At 41.1% G+C, this 19,678-nt stretch overlaps 1 long non-coding RNA gene across 3 annotated transcripts in view; it reads right to left on the bottom strand.

Annotated features, from left to right (window-relative positions):
• LOC309339369 overlaps positions 1–19,678 on the bottom strand; it is a 555,996-nt gene that overhangs the window by 314,890 nt on the left and 221,428 nt on the right. The window lies entirely within an intron of this gene.

The following is a 19,678-nucleotide window of genomic DNA, read 5'->3' as shown; positions in this document are numbered from 1 at the left end:
TTCCATTTTATTTATTTATGTCATTCATATTCCACCTTTCCTCCAAGGCACTCAAGGTTGCATACATAGTTCTCCTTCTCTCCATTTTATCCTCACAACAACCCTGTGAGGTAGGTTAGGTCCTAGTCTAACACTCTAATTACTGCACCACACATTATTTTAGAATTACCGTATTTTTTGCTCTATAAGACTCACTTTTTCCCTCCTAAAAAGTAAGGGGAAATGTGTGTGCGTCTTATGGAGAGAATGCAGGCTGCGCAGCTATCCCAGAAGCCAGAACAGCAAGAGGGATTGCTGCTTTCACTGCACAGCGATCCCTCTTGCTGTTCTGGCTTCTGAGATTCAGAATATTTTTTTTCTTGTTTTCCTCCTCCAAAAACTAGGTGCGTCTTGTGGTCTGGTGCGTCTTATAGAGCGAAAAATACGGGGTACAGAGGTACCTCAGTTTTCAAACGTAATCTGTTCCGGAAGACCGTTCAACGTTCAAAAACCAAGGCACAAAGGGCAGTCCGCAAATTTACAAAGAAAATTGAGGAAAATACAGTGGCACTTCAGTGGAAGCCGTTCAATTTCTGAGGCGCATTCAAAAACGGAAGCATTTACTTCCTGGTTTTCTGTGTTTGAGTTCCGAAACGTTCATCAATGGAGACGTTTGAAACCCAAGGTACCACTGTATACGCACAGGAATGCTATTCATCTTACACTTGATACATGCACAACCTGTGTAACTGAACTTACAAATCAACAGTTGTACAACTGCTTACACTCTGCCCGTGTGTAGAGGCAGTATGTACCTGAGATCAGCATAATGTGTAAGAAAGTCTAGTTCATGGAATCATAGGCTTGCAGAGTTGGGAGGGAGCGCGAGGGTTATCCAGTGCAACCCCCTGCAATGTGGCTGATAAAAATATAAACATCACTTGCCCCTTTTTGCCAAATCATTTTTATCAATTTGTCATTTTCCACACTACAGTCAGAAAGGCTGGGATTTGAATGTATTGCATTCATTTCAATGGAAGTACTTCATCGACTATACTGAGACTGACTAACCAGTTCAGAAACAGAATATATGCAGCCCTACCTAGACTAGCCATGCTGCATTCAATAGATAATAGTAGTAGTAGTAGTAGTAGTAGTAGTAATAAATTTTATTTGTATCCCGCCCTCCCCTGCCAAGGCCGGGCTCAGAGTGGCTAACATCATAAAAAACAGCACAATATGGATAAAAACAGACATCAAATAATTAAAATACATCTTAAAATTAATTCAGACAAGTTAAAATTTGGGCAGGTGGCAATTATCAGGTTGGAATTGAGAGTGGATAATACTTGCCCGGACCAACTGTTTCCACTGATCATACAAGGACCTGTGAGGTTGGTCGCCTCCTTCGGGCTTGTTTTATACAAAGGAAAGTAAGTCAAACTGCATCCAGCCCAAAGGCCTGGCGAAACAGCTCCATCTTGCAGGTCCTGCGGAAAGATGTCAAATCCCGCAGGGCCCTGGTCTCTTGTGGGAGAGTGGCCATGGGGCCATGGCCGAAAAGGCCCTGGCTCTAGTCGAGGCCAGTCTAATTTCCCTGGGGCCCGAGATAATCAAGGTGTTGTTATTAGCAGACTGTAAGGTCCTCCATAGGGCTAACTTACCTCTGATGTGTCTAACTTACCTCCACTGATACTGGTATGTCTGCTATGAGTATGAAGTTGAATTACTTCAAAACAATTCATCATCTGTAAACCTTTAGGCAAAATTAAAGTCATACCTTCCGCATCACAGGAATATATATGTAGAAGATGTCATGTTCTCACATTATTGGTCTATTTTGCATTGTTTTAATTGGAAATATCAGAAATCAGACGAGTGAACTGCAGCCAGTTAAATATATTGTTCTACCCAGACAGGAGTTTTGAAGTTCCATGTGGACATGTCGTTGAAACATTAAGTTCCTGGCTTCTTTCAAGAGAATCCTGATGGCCAACAGCTGTTCCCTAAAGGGAAGATAAAATACTAATTCATCAGGGAAAGGACCATCCCTCAACTTCTGTTTGCTTTAATGAGGAAAATAACATCATGAAACAAGGGGCATCTTAACTGGAGCAACAACTGTCTCTATGTGTTAATCAGTTCCCATGTCCCTAGTACAGTTTCCTGTTGCCATGGCAGCTGCGCATGAGAAGGCAAACGGTAATGTAAATACACACCAAGTGATATCAGTGGAAAAAAACCAGATCAGCAATTCCTTGCAATTAACTGCAGGTTTCCAGGTAATAAAAACAAGTAAAAACTGATGGCTGCTTTTTTATATAGAAAAGGTGATTGGTGGAACAACAGGAGTGAAAAAGGAACTGTTAACAAATAGGTTCGTTGTGACATAGACCACAGCATACCTGAAGAATTGTCTAACAAAGGCTTTCTGTTTCCCGTTGAGTAGCATCACAAAGTGACATAATTAAAAAAGAGCTGCCTTTCTTTTCCCTGAGAACCAACTGCAGCGCTGTAGCTCTCCCTTAAGCAAACACGGCGGTTGCAGTCACATAAAATTATCGCCTACCATGAAAATCTATGCAAGTGCAATTCTGTCTATAAATACTTTACCACTTAACACCAAAAACGAATTAAAATTCAAAGTGATTTGGAGTCAGCTTCAAAGCAGTTTCTGTAACAGTAACACCTTCTGAAATTCTGTTGTGGGTTTGGGCATATATTAACACTCAAACAACAATGAGGTGTCGGATTCTTCCACAGTTCTGTATTTATAAGATGCATTGGTGTGTGCTTTTTTTACTTCAGCTGCTATTATCTGTGCTTGGCTTTGCTGCTTTTTAAAGTATTGATTTGCCCCTTTTTAAGAATTCCACTGTTTTGTTGTTGTTTTATGATTGTGGGAACAGTGGATATAAATCTTTTAAAAGAGGCAAACTACTGCAGAAATAAATTTATGTTAGGGGGAGAAAATGCAACAGGAAGCAAAGTTATTGTTATAGTCAGAGAATGAAATGACAGTTAAAAGAATGTGAAAGTCAAGTACAATGGTTATAGTTGGCAAAATCAGTTTGACGTCCATTTGCTTGTAATTTGTTTTTTGTGTGTGTGCTATTCTGCCTTTGACATATAAAGTCCAAGGAAATTACTAAAAGTCATATTAGCTTAAATTGAGAAGATTGTTTAAATCAATGCTTATAATGGTCAGTAGCTCCATTCTTCAATCCCCTGCCTATAATATTTCTTCTTTTTTAATTCAGCAAAATGCATATGCCACTTAATCAAAAACAAAATCTCTAAGCATTTTACATAAAATGAATATTAATTCAAAGTGGGAATAAGAACAGATTTTTAAAACAGTAGACATTATTTCCCCCAATATATGCCCTTTTAGCACACTTTACCCCAGAATGTGCATATTTCTGGGCTGGAGAACTTCACTGCAAAATTGAGAGAAAGATGGCTGTGTTTTAGTTTATGTATTGTTTCAGAAAGTATCATTTAAGTATGTTTATCTTTAAATGCAACTGAATTTAATTTCTCCCCACCCCTCCTCCCAGATTAGTGTGTAGAGGATTCCAATGTTAGGGCTGTGGTGCAGTGGTAGAGAAAAAGGAAAATTCAGTATTAAGAATTTTTTGTCAATTGGTTGAAAATAACAGCCCCAGTTGGCACTGACCCACGGCAGTTCCCCATTTGTGGAATGCCATCCCGAGTGAGGTGCGTCTGTCTTCCTTGTTATTGAGAAATTCAAAAACATTCCTGTTTGCCCAGGCATTTGATGGCTGAAAGACACTAAGCCTGACAATCCTGGTTCTGATAATGTTTTTAGATTTTTTCCTCCCTCCTTTAATGTTTTATCCTTGTGGTGTCTGCCACCCTGGACTCCTTCAGGAGGAAGGGTGGAATATAAATTGAAAGAATAGATGAACTAATATATTGATTGATTGATTGATTGATTGATTGTTAAATAAATAGATAAATAAATATGCAAAACTCACACCTTTGTTATAGAATTCTATGATGCAGCCACGTTTGGCATACTTTCCTTAGTTCAAGCCTTCTCAAAAACTACCGTATGTCAAAGAGCTAAAAAGGTACAAATTCTCTCACAATACCAGTACCTGGGCTCATCCAGTAATCTTAATAATAATAATAATAATAATAATAATAATAATAATAATAATTTATTCTTTATACCCCGCCCATCTGGCTGAGTTTCCCTAGCCACTCTGAGCGGCTTCCAATCGAGTGTTAAAAACAATACAGCATTAAATATTAAAAACTTCCCTAAACAGGGCTGCCTTCAGATGTCTTTTAAAGATAAGATAGCTGCTTATTTCCTTCACATCTCATGGGAGGGTGTTCCACAGGGCGGGCGCCACTACCGATAAGGCCCTCTGTCTGGTTCCCTGTAACCTCACTTCTCGCAGTGAGGGAACTGCCAGAAGACCTTTGGTGCTGGACCTCAGTGTCCGGGCAGAACGATGGGGGTGGAGATGCTCCTTTGGGTATACTGGGCTGAGGCTGTTTAGGGCTTTAAAGGTCAGCACCAACACTTTGAATTGTGCTCAGAAATGTACTGTGACCCAATGGAGATCTCTCAGGACCGGTGTTATTTGATCCCGGCGGCCACTCCCAGTCAATTAGCAGTTGGTTTGAGACAGATGTGCTACTTCACACATTGCACAATTAACTTACAGAAAACATCATCACAATATGAATAGTCCTTAGCTTAGATGGCCCTCGTGGTCCTTAGTTTAGATGGCTTGGAAGGGGGTAGGGTGGGAAAATAGAACAATTCCTAGACCAGGAATGGTGAGTGTGTGATCTTCCAAATCTTGTTGGACTACAACTTCCATCATCCCTGATCAGTTGTCATGCCGACGGGGTGATGGGAGCTGTAGTCATGCAACCTCTGGAGGGCCACAGGTTCTCCACCCCTGGCCTAGGGAATCAATCAAACAATCCTACATTAATTAATCTGATGAAGGGTATCTCTGAATCCCTAATACTGAGAACAAGGACGTGGGGGAGTGCTGTTGCCTTTATGCTAGCTATGCAATTAAAGTAATGTCTGTTTGGGCCCACAGTTCCTATGGCTAAAAAGGACTCCAGCTGTTTCACCCTGATTAGCTACACCAACAGAAAGTTCAGCTTGTAAAAGCTAGGATGCATAATTTACATGGATGTTCTGCAGCACTTACCTGGGAATAGCACAGTGGAAAAATTAATTATACACTTTTGATATTCATTAAACTTCACCTCCCTTGAGTGTGAATTGCAACTGTACAATCTGTAGCAACTTCACAAACAGGAACATGGAAAAATATGGAGAAAATAAGAGAGAATAAGGGACTGCCATACCAACCCAAAGTCAAGTCATGCCAAGCATTTTCTCATATTCTGGCTACGTTTTACCAGTCTGACCTATTTTACAGTATCTCTTGCCACCTGTCTAGTTCTTTTTCTTTGACATTCAGCTGTGGCTATATATTCAAGCCTGACAATGCAAAGTTCCAATGGCTGGGCTTTAAATTTTTATTAATCTTGTGATTCTCTGGCAAAGATGGCAGCTGTTGGGATTAAAAGGAACAATTCGTAGAACAACTTCTCATTAGGCACCCTGGATATGTGTGATTATTGTAAAGTGACCATATTCCACTGGTGGAGATGGCATAATAGTTAGATCAGAATCACAGACAGGTGAACTTTCTGAGATTTTCTGTTATGGTCTGATATAGCTCAGGAACAGAGCCATATAGCTATGTGGCCCTCCACCTGTTGTTGGACTCCAATTCCTATTAGTTGGAACCAATATGGGCCACAGTCAAGGATGATGTAAGTAATTCACCAATAGAGAAACTCTAATGGAGTCTCAGTCTTAGCCAGTGATTATAACACTATAGATTGCAGATGGGTGGCATTTACATCCTGGTTAACTGGACTCCAAGCCCTGCCTACTCTGTCCAGCCAGATGGCTGGAACTCGAATGACCGGATGGCGGGAAAGTCTGCCAATCCACAGCGGCTGGCCGGGGAATTCCTGGCTGGCTGCTCAACCCCAACATTGCTCGCAATGACTCACAACAGCCACCCACCCTGTGACTGGGCAAGGAGTCAATGTTGCCCATGAATTAACTGTCTATGGCTTTCAAAAAACCTATGGCAAAATCTGTCATTAAAGGTTGCTAAGTCAATTTAGCAGTTATGGGATATGAAGTTAGGTCTTCTTGTGGATCAATAATTGGTTAAAGGGCAGGAATCAGAGGCAGAGATAAATAGACTATTCTAACAATAGAGGGATATAAGAAGTGGACTTCCCCATGAATCTGTATTGGGACTGGTTCTTTTTAATTCATGCATAATATCAGTGCTTTTTTTCTTTAAAAATGCTTAGGGGTACTCTCATTTTGACTCAAGAAAATCACCATTTTATAGTTCAAATCGGGGGAAATAAATACAGGTACAGTAAATGGACAAAAGTACAAAGATTCACAAAATGTTTAGGGGTATGCGTACTCGTACCCCTGCGTCCCCCCCAGAAAAAAAGCACTGCATAATAGTATGTAGTTGGGGCAAACAGCATAGTGCCCAAGTTCAGAGAAGTTTCCAAGTTTGCAGGTGAAAAAAAATTATTCAGCATGGTAAAAGCAAAAGCTGATTGTGAAGATCACCAAAAGGATCTCTTCAAACTGAATGAATGGGCAATAAAATGGTGATTATGGTTCAAAATAAGTACATGCAAAGTGATTAAGTACAGCAATAAAATATCCTAACTACACATGTTTACTGATGTGGATTGAGCTGATCAGGAAATAAATCTTGGGTTCATGATGGATGGATCATAGAAAACATTGATGCCATACACAACAGCTGTTCAAAAAGCAAACTCCATGCTAGAGCTTATTAGGAAAGGAAAATAAAATAAAACTGCCAATACCTTTATAAAAATGTATCATGTGGTACTGGGGATAATTAGTTTCATTGATGCACAGGAAACTGGGGCGGTGCTGCAGAAACCTGCTAAAGGGCACAAAATTGTTTTTACATATGAAGCTGTTTTTAATTGTTTTACTTATTACATTGATGATTAAGGAAAGCCCCAACGCCAGAATTCTGAAAATTTCACAAACATTCTCTATCCCCATGAAAGAAAGAGAAAAATCATCACTCTTTTGCAAGGATGAAATGACTTCATGAAATTGGTTGGTCAGAGTTTGGCAAAGCACCAATAATAATAATAATAATAATAATAATAATAATAATAATAATTTTTATTTATACCCCGCCCTCCCCAGCCAAGGCCGGGCTCAGAGCGGCTTACAAACAATAATAAAAACAAGAATGATTACAACTTAAAAACAAAAATAAAATACAACATTAAAATAATAGAATATTAAAATATTAAAATGTAGCCTCATCGCAGGAGGAGAAGGAAAGGGGGAAAAAGAGAGAGGGAGGGAGGGAGGGAGGGAATCAAATTGGCTCCAAGCCAAAGGCCTGGCGGAACAACTCTGTCTTACAGGCCCTGCGGAAAGAAATCAGATCCTGCAGGGCCCTGGTCTCATGAGGCAGAGCGTTCCACCAGGCCGGAGCCAGAGTTGAAAAGGCCCTGGCTCTGGTTGAAGCCAATCTAACTTCCTTAGGGCCCGGGACCACTAGGGTGTTGCTATTTATGGACCTTGAGGCTCTCCGTGGGGCATACCAGGAAAGGCGGTCCCGTAGGTACGAGGGTCCTAGGCCGTGAAGGGCTTTAAAGGTCAAAAGCAGCACCTTAAATCTGACCCTGTACTCCACCGGGAGCCAGTACAGCTTGAAAAGCACTGGGTGAATATGCTCCCATGGCAGAGACCCCGTGAGAAGCCTCGCTGCAGCATTCTGTACCCGCTGGAGTTTCTGGGACAGCTTCAAGGGCAGCCCCGCATAGAGCGAATTACAGTAGTCAAGCCTGGAGATGACCGTCGCATGGATCACTATGGCCAGGTCGGGGCGGGAAAGGTAAGGGACCAACTGCTTGATGCGGCGAAGGTGGAAAAATGTCGCCTTGGCTGTTGCTGTAACCTGCGCCTCCATGGAAAGGGAGGCGTCAAGAATTACACCCAAACTCTTAACGGAAGGCAATGGCACTAATTGGGCCCCCGCAAGAGAAGGGAGTTGGTCCCTCATCCCCATGCCATCCCGACCTAGCCATAGGACCTCTGTCTTCGAAGGATTTAGTTTCAATCGGCTCCCACGAAACCATCCAGCCACAGCTTCCAAGCATCTGGTCAGTGTGTTCAGGGTCGAGTCGGTGTGGCCATTCATCAGCAGATAGAAGGCAGTTCATATCCATGGGGTGTGTGGGGTGTTAGGGGAGGGATGGTACCTCTGGTGGGGGACAAATTGTGCTCCTTCTGGGGCAGTTTGTCCACCCCTTTGGCTCTCATCCTGCACTCATAGGAAGTGTCACCCTTCCATCTCAAAGGATCCTTCCAAACAATGGAAGTTGCTGGTCATAAATAGAACTATTCAGTCTTTGCATGGGTGTTGTTGTTGATTTAACACTACAAGCTCTATACTTAAATTCCTGTAAATAACCATAATATTGGGAAAGGGTATAAAATGTGCAGTGTCCTGCGTTATCAATTAAGGAATTAATTTCACAGTTGGCATGTGACTAACTGGGCTGAGAAATACTGTTGAAGAAGGACGATCTTTCTAACAGCATCATTTATTCATGTTGCGCACTAACATTCTCCTGCTGATGTTCGGGACAGGATCAAATTTAGGCAGTTCGTTATAGCCTAATTAAGAAATTAACAATTACCCAGCTTTAGCCCCCTGAAATAATGGATTTTTTTAAAAAAAAATGCAACTCTTAACTGTTAACATCACCCTGGCTGTTTATACATGCCCATATAAAACATATTTATAGAACACATTAGACTGCTGTCAGAAAGTGCAAAGCTAATACATTGTAAATCCCCCTGGGGGGGGGGGGACTCCACCGTCTGGCCTGCCTAGCAGAATTGTATTGGATGTTTTCTTCTCCTCGAGAGTCTGAGGCAGACATATGGTGTGTACAGGCATATTGCACTGATGAAACACAGCCACCTTTTCATCAAATAGAACAGGTCAAACTCGAGTGGAGTGTGTTTCCTGCAAAAAAATAAAAAAAGAATGGGCTAAGCATATCAAAATCTCATTTATCTTCCATTTGATCCTGCACACAGCTGCGATCTGTATCTATTACTACAATGGCTCTCTCACTTTGAGGCCACACTACATTCAAACACCCATCACCTCCCAGATGACAACACACGCCTCACTAGAAGTCTGATGCCAATGTACCATTGTCAAAATTGTGCTAGTTATATCTGGAGAGGGGTTCTTCTCCACCCACCCCATCATTTGTTTTCTAAACAGAATTTCTCTTTCTGTCCTTGTGACTTCCATTTCATCCCTCAGTAAACACATCAGGCTTATTAATCAATTGACTCTGCCAGGATAATGTGTCAGTCTCACCAACAATTGATCGAGCAACGCAACCATGTCGACACAACAACACCCCAGGTTAGCAGGAAAGCTATCTTAGTGGTGCTGTTTATTTGCATTTTGCCGCTGAAGAGCTCAAGAGAATGTGAAGCCAGTCAAGGAAAAATGTGTGGAAGGATGATGGCATTTCCAGATTTCCTCTCCTATGAATCAAGAAATTTGTATTATTTTAAAATTGTTATTTAAAGTACACACACCTCAGTTCAACCTTTATAGTTGTCAAAACAGCTCGCAATAATATACGCAGCTTTATAGGTGAATTATATTCAGCACTCCCTGATGAAATTTGAGAAGATTCATCTGTAGTGGCATTTCACTGGTACACCTTTTACAGAGGCACACCCTTGGTCTTTCAACCTGAGACTCCTTTAGTAATTGCTGCATTATTTTAAAAAGGATTGTTGTATTGCATAGTTTAATTCTGGGTTTTATATTTTAATGCTTTAATGGGATTGTTTTGTTTGGTTTTAGTTGTGGATGTTTATATTTTAATGTTCACATCATGGGTGCGAAGGTCTTCCTCACTATTTTGTCATTAAGCAGCACTTAGTTGAACTATGGAACTCACTTCCAAAGGAGGCTGTTGGGCTGGATCCGGCCCCCGGGCCTTAGTTTGCCTACCCATGCCCTAATTCAGGTGTAGGCAACCTAAGGCCCAGGGGCCGGATGCGGCCCATTTGCCTTCTCAATCTGGCCCACGGACAGTCTGAGAATCAGTGTGTTTTTACATGAGTAGAATGTGTCCTTTTCTTTAAAATGCATCTCTGGGTTATTTGTGGGAAATAAGAATTCATTTCAAAATATAGTCCGGCCCACCACATGGTCTGAGGGACGGTGGACTGGCCCACGGCTGAAAAGGGTTGCTGACCCCTATCCCTCAGTTAATATTTTTAATAATATATTTTAGTATGATACATGAAAATCCACAAAGAGATGCAGTCCAAAATGTGACTCGAGGGATAGGCGATAGAGATGATTGACGTGTGTATATTATTAAATAAATACAGTAAATAAATTTGTATACTGCCCTTCATCCAAAGATAACAGAGTGATTCACAACACAAAAATACAAAACAAGGACACAAAATACATAATAAAACAAAATAAAACAAACAAACAAAACGAATGAAGAAGTTAGAAGAAGAAAAACTATGGGGAAATAAAAAATACACCTCACCCAAAATGTTGAGGAAATATGCTTGTAAATCTTTAAAACAAAGCATTTGTTACAAATGAGTTTATAAAAATTAGGATGCAACAAACCATTTGATCCGGAAACCAGAAATATAATACACTTCATAAATGACATTTTTCTTATTTTGAAAAAACACACCCACACCTCATAATACATGAAATACAGAATGAGTGTTATTTTCCCATGAACAATGTATGGAGGGAGACCAGAAAATACAAAAATCAGTCAGGCAAGCTTCACTAGACAACACAAAATCTTATTATAATCTTGGGGTCTTATTTCTTCTGTTCAGTTTAACAATGTCTTAGAGAGTGCAGCCTTTGCGTGCCTGCTATCCCCCAGGGAATATGACCCATCTGCCCCCATCACTAGAGCTTCTATCTGTGGCTAAGTCTATGAATAATTGGCAAACCAGTGCATGAAAAATCAGCAAAGTCTAGGGACCTGGAATGACATTGGCTACCATCTCTGTTCTACAAACCAAGCTAATGTTTTCCTGTAACATGGTTTCCGTAGCTTTCTTCATGAAATATTTCTTGGCACCTTTGTGAGAAGAGCTCTCATTGCACTCTGAGAAATTGCGGCTCTTTCTTATTTCATGTGTGCTTCTGGAGCCATTGCTAAAAACTAAATAAATGCAGCATAAATATAGAAGCAGGTTTCTGGTTTATTTTTTGTTTGTTTCTCATTGCTCTTATTTGGGCCACACGGCATGCTAGTTTTCAACGAACTTTCATTGGCTTCTACAAAGAAGCACGATCTGCTTAGCCACCTTTCAGCAAGCTGCCGCTGTCAATTTTGATGTTGCCAGTCACCAACCGTGGGAGGCCTGGGACTGCTTCTTTGAAAACCTGCTTCCACCTGCTGCACATCACCCTTGCTGAGTCAGGGTGACTCAGGGGAAACAGCTAATATCTGTAGATGTGCCTGGTGTAGGCCAGAGATGCTCAAGGATCTTGTGCAAGCTATGCTTTTATGCAAATTCACCTGATTTGGATTTTCCTGGAAACAGACTAATCCATCCATTTCTAATTAAGAACTATGTTCATATAAGTGTTCTATAATTTTTGTAATCGTTTGTTTGTTTGCTGGCTTATAAAGTATGGGAGGAGGTTGCATCCTGTCTGATGACTTCTGACGTTGTGTCACACCATACCCACTGGTGTGAATGAAATTTAGTGTAACATGGTTTATTGACCTAAAAGTCACAGTTCTATAATGTAGCATTTAATGCAGCATAAAAGGAGCACTGTTGTTATTGTTGTTGTGCCTTTTTCCCTGACAGGACTCAAGGCAGCTTACAGATAAAATTAAGAACTGCTAAAAACAGGGGGGAAATCATTGAAAAACATCATTGATAGAATTAAAATTTTGTACATATGTAAATTCTATTAGAACCATAGTAATACCGTATTTTTTGCTCTATAAGACTCACTTTTTCCCTCCTAAAAAGTAAGGGGAAATGTGTGTGCGTCTTATGGAGCGAATGCAGGCTGTGCAGCTATCCCAGAATCCAGAACAGCAAGAGGGATTGCTGCTTTCACTGCGCAGCGAACCCTCTTGTTGTTCTGGCTTCTGAGATTCAGAATATTTTTTTTCTTGTTGTCCTCCAAAAACTAGGTGCGTCTTATGGTCTGGTGCGTCTTATAGAGCGAAAAATACGGTAATTGTAATAAAAACAGCATAGCGCCAGGGCTTTCATTAAAAGCAGTTGGTTCCCAAAAGCCTGTTGGAACAACAAAGTTTTCACCTGCCCGTGGAAAGACAACAAGGAGGGAGCCAGTCTCAGTTCTATAGGGTGGGAGCTCAAAGTTTGAGAGCAGCCACAAAGAAGGTCCTCCAAGCAGCATTAGAAACTGGGGCAGGAGGACCAGCATTATAAACAGGAAAACTAATGAGATAACCCCCACCTTGAGTTTCTTTTCTTTAAGAGAGTTCTTCTTGCATAGTCTCATTGTGTATTGCCACTATTGCAGAAATCATATATTACCAAGCAAGCAAACTACTCAGAAAGGAGGCTCCATTGTAATCATAACCATCCATTTTCAAAAAAAATGTTTACTTCAGACATATATGTGGTATTGTTAATGTTAGAAGTACTCCACCCTTAAGAGGATATGTAAAGTCTGAACCCAAAAACTGTGGAAGTACTGCATTTTTCCTCAAAGGAATTGCAATTGTCAGTTGGAATCCGTTCCTTGACTTTGCTTCCAAACAGGAAAAAGAGCAAAACATAAATGTTTTCCTCTTTTTACAGAGGTCAATCTATGGCAGGGTTTTTTCATGTGTACTCGATCTCAGGCATTAACAAAGTAAATCACAGGGCTGGAAGCATGGCAAGAGGGAGGTTGAAATCACATCTTTATTTTCTGTTTAAACAGAAATCACTTCAGCAATTTAACCAATGCAAATGATGACATGAAATTTTAGAGAATAAATTATAGCCTGGAAATTTAGTGCTAAGTATCCATTATTTAGTGCTTACAACTCAGAAAATGAAGCAGTTCAGTCACATCTCCCAGCTAAAAATAGCCAGGCAATTCTGAACCGTTGTTTTATGAAAGTACACAAAACACTCTCACGTTTGCCATAAAAAGCATGAAAAGGCTGAAAGGAACCAAAGAATTATTCTGTCCTAGACAGGATCCTGTATATAAAAAGGTAAAGGGACCCCTGACCATTAGGTCCAGTCGTGGCTGACTCTGGGTTGCCGCGCTCATCTCACTTTATTGGCCGAGGGAGCCGGCGTACAGCTTCCGGGTCATGCGGCCAGCAAGACTAAGCCGCTTCTGGTGGACCAGAGCAGCGCACGGAATTGCCGTTTACCTTCCCGCCGGAGCAGTACCTATTTATCTGCTTGCACTTTGACGTGCTTTTGAACTGCTAGGTTGGCAGGGGCAGGGACCCGGCAACGGGAGCTCACCCCGTCATGGGGATTCGAACCACCAACCTTCTGATCGGCAAGTCCTAGGCTCTGTGGTTTATCCCACAGCGCCACCCACGTCCCAATCCTGTATATATCCATCACCAGATGAGTGCCTGAGTAGTAGTTAGTTCAAGAGACATAGGAGAAGAAAAAATATGGATGGAACATCATCTATAAAGTGGCAGCTCTTTATAACACAGATACTTACTAAACACTTGCTTCTTTATTAGAGATATACAGTAAGAAGGCATCAATTTCTGTTCTGCCCCATGTTTGTAGCATGCAGTGGTGTTTCTGTTCTGCTGCAGTTTATCTTCCAACAAAAATGATGTTATTCATGTCACCATCTGTGGTCGTCCCTAGGCAACAGGCTAGCTGTAGCATTCTGAACTAGTTTCCAAACATTCTTCAAAGGCAGCCCCACATAAAGCATGTTGCAGTAAACCAATCTATATCTCTGCCTTACAGAGATCAGTGTCTCTTCTCTATTCATAATAACTACTTTCAGCTAGTACAGTCAGTTGCCTTCTCAGTCATGGCCTCAGTCCACTGCCCACCTCCAAACCAAACACAAGACAGGAATTTCATCTAAGTAGCATGAGTAATCTCTTTGATTAGGATTAAGATGTATTTAAAGGTGTATGTCAAAATTAGTGAGGGAAATTTAAGCATGTGCTGAGGTGATCTAATGAAATGCTTGAGACTTAAAAGTGTCATAGTTGAGACAAGGATGGTAATTCTAACTCTTATTATTCATTTGACATTTTCTTTGTTCTTTTTAAAATCTAAACATCCTGAGAAATAGAATTGCATAAAAATGCCCTAAAATATGTGGGCTTGTGGTGGGAAAGATGCAGAAATGTTCTGCTTTCAGTACTGATAGCTATTGGCCTGGAATGTGGCTAAACATTAAACCATTTCCATATGGTGCAGAAATATATGGCATATATGCATTAATTTCTGTAATATGTTCCAGAAAACAGAGCACACAACACATCACAGTGGCAGATTAAAAAGTGGCTGTGGAGTCTCTGATATATTTTGAGACAAATTCTCTTGCTTTTGGATACATTCCAGCCAAGTCACTATTACAAAGGAAATATGAGCCTTGCTACCCCTTCCATACTGATTTTATTATTAAATATTCTCCGCATGCAATATTTTTCCTAGTTAAATCATAGTTACTTCAGGCCCCTATACTCATATGTTGCTAACTTTTGGGAACTTTCAGCATCTATAGCCTAGACTCAGAGTAAACTAGTCTAGTCCCGACAATAGTAAGGTGAGGTACTGACTAGTAATCCCTTACTGTGGGTGAAAAGTCTCTCTCTTTAGGCACTTTGAAAAACTAGCATTTTATGCAGGAATTGGGAAATAGCAATCTCACTACATGAATATCCAATGAATACATATCTAATGAATATTCAAAACCCACTGAGGCTAAACAAATTGTAAGAATCTAAACTTTTCCCTGAAGGGAAAAGTCACCTCTAGGTGACTTTTTTTCCTCTTTTAAAAAATGATCATAATGAATCATCTCTGAACTTCACCCAATACATCAAATATTTCAATAATAATTAGATTGTGGTGTCCACTCATAACTGGTGCCTTTGATCATCTCAGAAGAGGCATGATTCACTGTCCTTAAGGTTAGGAACATGATGCGCAAGCATGATTCTGCCTCTTTCAAGAAGTCTGCCAAAAAGAAATGCTCTCTCAGGGGGCATAATAAATGTATGCCCCCTTCTGGGAATACACTTTTGTAACTGCATGCACTCTTTGATCTATCACTTCCACTTTTGCACATTCCAACACCTGGTCCAGGCGGGGGTCTGAGCTGGAAATGATAATCAAAGCAGCTGCATCTGATCAGCGCTGAGACTAAACAGCTGGTGGTGGGACATCCTCACATTTTACTCCTGCCCTGTGTATACACTTGAGAAAGCAGAATAAATCATCGGGGCGGGGGGGAGCTACTTAGAGGCTATGTATCAAGTTGTTCAAAATACAAAAGGAAAAATAAGACTCCTACTGAATTTAACATACCTTTCAATCAACATATTGATGGTTAATATGATGACAAGGGTGGCCCAGTCTTTTTTCATGGCCTTTGTGAAGTAATATGGTACTTTGAACTCAAAGGTTTTGAATATTCATTAGATACTCTTAGGTTTTCCCCCCCCTTCCCATCTCACTTTTCTGCGCCACCATCTTAATTTATCCAGGCATGATTTCAAGCTTCAGGTTGTGTTTTCTTGATATCATGCCCTTTTAAGATATTTACTGCCTTTCTGGGTTCACTGAGTTTCAATTTCTCCTTACCTAGCTTTCTTAAAATAAACCATTACCCTCTTCTTTCTCCCACCTCTCTTTCCTCACCTCTTTCTCCCCCCCCCCCAACCTCCCAATGCCTATGATAGTGTCTCACACCAAATGTAACTGACCTGTAGATAGGACTCTATGAACTGAAAACAGAGATGTTATATGTATTTCAAAAAACAACAACAACAACGATTCTACTCACCTATAGTGAACTTTTGAGCAGAGAAAAAATCAGTGACAATCAAGGAAACTATTTTATTGCAAACAAATATTTTACACATTGATACAGGACAAGAAAAAATTGGCACAAGTTTAAAAACATTCTGCATCACAGTTTATTGAGAAAAACTATTAATAAAGAAGCAATATCCAGTATGCTGGGGTTTCAGAGTATAAGCATGCCAACCATCCTCCAAAGCAGTCATAGACTGCCAATATCAGTAGAATCATAGAATTGTAGAGTAGGGAGGGACCACAAGGGTCATCTAGGTCAGCCCCCTGCATTGCAGCAATCTTTTGCCCAACATGAGACTCGAACCCATAATCCTGAGATTAAGAGTCTCATACTCTAACAACTGAGCTGTGAGTAGTCAATAAAACCAATGGTTAATTCTGTCTCAGATTCAACAATTCTTTCCACCCCGCACCTGCCGTCAAAATCAGCAAGCATTGGAGTTAACTTATGAGGTCACCTTAACCCATATGTACTTCTGTCTGCAGAACTTGCCCTTCTACAAGTGCTATGCGGTGTCTATGCTGCATGTCAAGAGTCATACCTTCAGTGTGGCAACACCTGTGCTTGGGAACTTGCTTCCTATGACCATTAGACAGGCATCATCATTGCATTCTTCTAGACACCTGCTGAAAATGTTTCTGTTTCTCTTTCAGTGGCCCTAGTCAGAGGCATGACTGGTTACAGCTTTTATTATGATGCATTGCTTTTAGCTGTTTCTAACAGTTTTGTAAAGATTGAAATATGTTTTTATTTTACTTCTAATTGTATTTTTATTACAGATGCGTTTGCTGCCCTGGGCTCCTTCAAGAGAAAGGGAGGGATATAAATCTGATAAATAAATAAGAGTAAGAACGAGATATTTGACTTTTATTGGACAGTTAAACCACATATTATGGATTTTATGATGTAGGGGTGAGAGCTTAAAAGCACAATAAACCTGGCACAGGGAAGCTCATCTGTCAGACAAGGGAGTAAACCAGCTTGGTGGCAACTCCTGCAGCGAAGTGTAAAATCCAGGCATGTTCCCATGTAAGCTTCATTCGTCAAGACAAACCAACGGGACAAAGGAGCCCATTCATATATGACACCACCATGTTAGACTTCTCCATGATGACAGGGTTGCTGCGGCTCTTGGGGATGAGGGGATACAGAAAAAATAACATACAAGGATGCATTATATTAGAGAGAATTGCTTTGCAAAAATGTGAACTCCCAATTGTTCTTTTACAAAGAGGGCTAGAAGACAACACGGGTCAGTTGATCAGTGCTATCAGCAAGCTCCACTTTGTCCAGGCATAGTTTGGTTTCAAATTGCTACTGAAAATGGACATTTTCCCTCATATCTTATATGGATTGAGCTCTATTGACCTTTGTCCTGTCCATTACCATTAGGCCAGAGGCTAACTTGATCCTTCTATTGCATCACTTGGATCAATGAAAATGAGAAGCAGACGTGTGTGTGTGTGTGTGTGTGTGTGTGTGTGTTCAGTCAGATTCACAGGGGGGTTTCTGTCACATGTATTCAAGCCATCCAGAAAACAAGGGAGCTGAGTGGTCTCTGCCCAGTGGGAGATGGCACTTTGGAAGTGATCAGGTCAACATGAGTCACCTCCATATTTCACAAAGTGAATAGGATGAAAGCGGGAGCACCAGTGAGAGCAACCAGAAATTCCCCAAGCATTTTCATGAATCCCTCTGATTTCATTGGCAGGGAACCATTCTTATAGGTTTCCTCATCCTTACAAAGAGAAGTGGTCACTTCCAGTCTAAGCAGGAAGTGGTTCAACTGTGAGAAGGGACTCAAAGAAAATCAAAATGTAACTGCATCCTTTGGTCCAGCCCAGAAACCCAAAGTGTGAGCTGCTGCATGTTTCAGGCCCCAGAGACAGGCATGGGACCTCTTCTTGTGAATGTCCTTATCATGTGCCTCTGTGTCTTTTAACCATATGCCCAATCACCATGATTTACAGCTGGGACACACAATATACCCACTTGCCACATGTATTATTTGACATGAGTTTTGAAAACACATCTTATGGAGAAAAAGAGTTGTGTTCATTGAGAAACCGACACTTGATATTTATTATAGAAGTCTGCAAATAAAAATAAGGTACAGAGCCTAGTATACAGCTTACTATATAATTATTTGGCTGCTGAGCAATTCATGCAGTTCAATCCTAAATATATTTAGTTGAAAGTAGCTCCTGCAGAACTAAACACAGTGGAAGTTACTTCCAAATAAACATGCATAGAATTGCACCATTAGTGCCACAGTTATACCATTATTAAATACCGGCACCCCAATCCTCTCTGAGACTTATAGTTATTCTATAACTATATATATTCATTCAGCCATCTAGCTTCTAAATTAAACATATTGTGCTCTTTTATATTGTCTTCATAAAATCAGTTTGTTAACAGTTGTGGGTAGATGGAGTGTTAGGAGAAGGGTGCCTCTGGTAAAAAGTCATGTTCCTTCTGGGGGATTTTGTTCATCTTTGGTCCCCGTCCTGCACTCAGTTCTCACCTGTGGCTCCTCGAAGCTGTCAGCATGCAACGGCAGCCACACCCCAGGAATAGCTTTGACTGGCCAGCTAAACTAGGCTAGGGTAGCCGATGGGTCTCAAACCCTCAGTTTGGGACCTCCTCCTGCATGCAAAATTTGGTGGATTGAGTGGACCAGACCAATGGGTCCAATGGGTCAAGAAGGTAGTTTCTGCACATGTTGTAGAGGGAACTGAGGGGCAGATGGGGCTCGTCAACCTGGAAGAGGAAGACTCTGACCCTAAAGCTCCTCTGCCTTGTGGAATATCTTCAGGAGAAGAAAAGGCTAAGGAGGAAACCCTACACAAATCCACAATGGAGTCCCAAGAGGGCTAGATTGAACCTTGTACATCTCATTCCAGCAACTCCTACAGCCAAGCTGGTGCCAAACATACCACTCTGCTTTCGTTTGGACCAAACCAGTGAAGCCGAGAGGGAGGTCTTATTGTCTGGGCAGCCCAGGACCTCCACATTGCCCATGCTTGAACTGCAGGGAGGTCACTTAAGTGCTGCTAACGCTTCACACCTGGAGGCACACTCCATTGTCTCTTGAGATACACAGATGCAAAAAAAAATCCATTAGCCAATGCAGTTGCAATTGCTTTAGATACATTGCCTTATATACAGTAAATGGAATCACTGAAAGGCCAACAGTGTAATCTTATACACATCTACTCAAAAGTAAGTCTTACTCCCAGGGGGTTACAGCCTATGTGGCAGTTTTAAAAATCCAGCTAATGCATTACAAGAAGTGACCATTTCTTCTTGATCGCTTGCATCAGTGCAAAGGTGGAGACAATCGGTGTCACCTACAACTTCAGTTAATTGAAAGAGTGAAGAAAACTCGACTTCCGGGTTAGCGCCTCCGGTAATGGCTGAATTCCTCTGATCGGGAGGAATTTGCCTCGTGGAAATCTGGGTCTGGCCACCACAGCGAAGGC

Source organism: Podarcis erhardii (assembly GCF_964252035.2).
Source record: "Podarcis erhardii genome assembly, chromosome: 3".
Lineage (NCBI taxonomy): Eukaryota > Metazoa > Chordata > Lepidosauria > Squamata > Lacertidae > Podarcis > Podarcis erhardii.
The sequence above is the reverse complement of the archived record's forward strand: the minus strand, read 5'-3'. Positions and strand labels throughout refer to the sequence as shown.